General features: G+C 37.1%; 1 non-coding gene across 1 annotated transcript; it reads right to left on the reverse strand.

Moving 5' to 3' along the window:
* Window positions 1–1,743: 1,743 nt before the first annotated feature.
* TRNAD-AUC (transfer RNA aspartic acid (anticodon AUC)) lies at window positions 1,744–1,816 on the reverse strand. The gene has a single exon. It is a non-coding gene; the product is annotated as a tRNA-Asp (tRNA).
* Between the last annotated feature and the right edge of the window lie 1,225 nt (window positions 1,817–3,041).

Raw genomic sequence — 3,041 nt, forward strand, 5'->3', positions numbered from 1 at the left:
ATGCTACAAAAGTATTTATGAAATTCAAAATGCATGTTAAAACAAAAAGTTTAAAAGTGCCTGACAACATATAACTTTATTTTCATTACCCTCCTACTTATATCCCCCCCTTTTTTAAAAAGATTTTATCTATTTATTTATTTGCCAGAGAGAGAGAGAGAGGGAGAGTACAAGCAGGGGGAGTGGCAGGCAGAGGGAGAAGCAGGCTCCTGGCTAAGCAAGGAGCCCGATGTGGAACTCGATCCCAGGACCCTGAGATCATGACCTGAGCTGAAGGCAGACGCTTAACCATCTGAGCCACCCAGGCGCCCTACTTCTATCCCTTTTAAGAATAAAATTGTATCATGCAATATGAGAACATGTGCTAGAAAGAGAATAACATAATCTCTTGTGTTAGAATGTCATGGAGTAAAAAGAGAAAGAGCTTTGGAGTAGGAAATCTGGCTAAGACCTTGCTCTACTCTACTTGGAACTTGGACCATATCACTTAATTTCACTACATCTCAGTTTTCCAATTTAACAAATGGGATTAGTATTTAATTTGTAGGTTGTTATGAGGAAAAATTCACAATAAATGTAACTATTATTATAAATAAAGAGATAGAAGTGCTTATTTTTTCCTTTATGGCTGAGGTTGCCAAAGTAGTGCTTTAAAAAAAAAAAATACTCTCTTGGGGTGCCAGGGTGGCTCAGTCGGTTAGGCATCTGACACTTGGTTTCTGCTCAGGTCATGATCTCAGGATTGTGAGATGAGCCCTGAGTTGAGCTCCTTGCTCAGTGGGGAGTCTGCTTGGTGAAGATTGCCTCCCTCTGCCCCTCCCCCCACAACACACATGTGCCATCTTTCTCTGTCTCAAATAAATAATCTTTTATAAAAATAAAGAAAAATACTCTCTAATTTTCCTTCTAGTTTTGACAGAATTCTTTAAGTGTTTAAGTCTTTCAATTCTTTAAGAATTGAAAAAGATGCCTATATGAACATTAAGAAGAAAAAAATTCCATCTGTAATGTATTACCTATTGGCCAGTAAAATAAGGGTTAGGGAGAGCCTGTAGAAGACAGATGGATCTTGGAGAATGACAGTGGATTATTGTAAATTCAATTAGACAGCAATTCCAATCATGGCTGCTATTCTAGATGTGGTTTTGTTGCTAGAGCAAATCAAAACTGAGCCCCTTATACAGAACCATTCCCAGAAAGGGACCTGAATAAACAGGCAAAGCAGATGGTTACTGTTCTTGGTGTGGTGATTGATCCTGACGACCAAGGAGAAATTGGGTTACTACGGCACAGTGGGGATAAGGAAGAGTATGTTTGGATTGTGGAAGATCTCTCAAAGCGCTCTTACCACTCCCATATCCTGGATTTAAGCCAAGAGAGAAACTACAGCAACCCAGTTCAGGCGGGACTAATGGCCCACACCCTTCAGAGATGAAGGTGAGGTCACCCTACCAGGCAAGGAACCAGATAAGGAGTTTGCCAAGGGCAAAGGAACTATGGAATTGACAGTAGTTATAAATACCAGCTACAACCATGTGACCAGGAGTAAAAATGAGAACTGTAATAGTCATAACTATTAAACTGAAAAAATTACCCTAGCCACAGTGATTATATAAACTTCTGAATGCCTTATGGCATTTACCTACTATTTGAGTTTATTGTGAAATTTCCATTTCTAAAAGGAAAAGAATTTCTTTAAAGGTTCGGTTTTTTGGTTTTGTTTGTTTGTTTAAATAATCTCTACACCCAATGTGGGGCTTGAACTCACGACCCTGAGATTGATGGTCCCATGCTCTTCCAACTGAGCCAGCCAGGTGCCCCCTGGAAAAGAATTTCTTAAAAATCCACTTTTTTTCATTACCTATAAGCACATTACATAATATTAAATAAATCAATTAAGTGCTGTTCAATAAAGGTTTTAATATTTTACTTTTTCGAAATTAGTACACCAAAGCACAGCTGAGGCAGTGATGACTTCCTGTTAGTTGCTACAGGCAGATAGTCCTAAGCAGTAGTCATCACTTTATATTCTAGTTATTTGTTCACTGATATAGTTCCCAGGCTACACTACAAACTCCATAATAGGGATATTTTTTCTCCATTTTATATTCAGTACACAGCTAATGTTCAGGCCCTAGAAATAATCTGTCTGGGAGAAAAATGTTTTCAGTATGTGTGGTCAAATAAATGAACTGATATTATATGTATATAAATGAATAAGTCTAAAGTGACTCATAATTGATGACTGAAGGTAAATATCCTTGTAATCATTGAAAAGGGGTAATGAAAATAATTTTGGAATCAGAAAGATGGGAGTTTGAATGCTGTCTTTGCAATTTGTTAATTATTATTAATTATTGGGCACCTCACTTAGTCTCTCTGTCTCAATTTCCTCTTTCGCAAAATAAGTACAGCATTGTTATGAGGATTGGAGATAATTTATGCACCTGACACAGTGCTTAGCTCAGACTAGGTGCTCAATAAAAGATAGTTCTATTTATTTATTTAAAATGTATCTATCTATTTAATTTCAGAGAGAGAGAGAGTGCATGCATGCAAGTGTGAGCAGGGGGAGGGGTAGAGGCAGAAGGAGAATCCCTGCTTGATCCCAGGACCCTGGGATCATGACCTGAGCCTAAGGCAGATGCCTAATCGACGGAGCCATCCAGGTGCCCCAAAGATAATTCTATAATTATTTACTACATGTGTCCAGGAGTAATAAAACAGCTCTTTGTATACATTATTAACATTCTGAATTCGTATTTTGAATTTACTAGAATTATTTAGAAAACAAAAAACAGTTTATGACATTCTGCCTCATAGCTGGAATTGTTTTAAAAACTTAGAATATTCTTATAAACCTTGGGAAATTCCCTCACACTTGGGGTTTTGAGAAATTTTCATCCATCTCAACACCTACCAATACTACAGAATTATTAGAAGAATCAAATATGCAAATGAGCTTTATAAACTATAAAGTGTTAAACAAATGCTAATTATTGTTTTTATATCTTTGACCTGAGTCCTTCAACCATAATTGT

The sequence above is a fragment of the Eumetopias jubatus genome, unplaced genomic scaffold (assembly GCF_037043125.1).
Source record: "Eumetopias jubatus isolate StellerSeaLion01/CBP00866 unplaced genomic scaffold, mEumJub1_p1.0 scaffold_2, whole genome shotgun sequence".
Taxonomy (NCBI): Eukaryota; Metazoa; Chordata; class Mammalia; order Carnivora; family Otariidae; genus Eumetopias; species Eumetopias jubatus.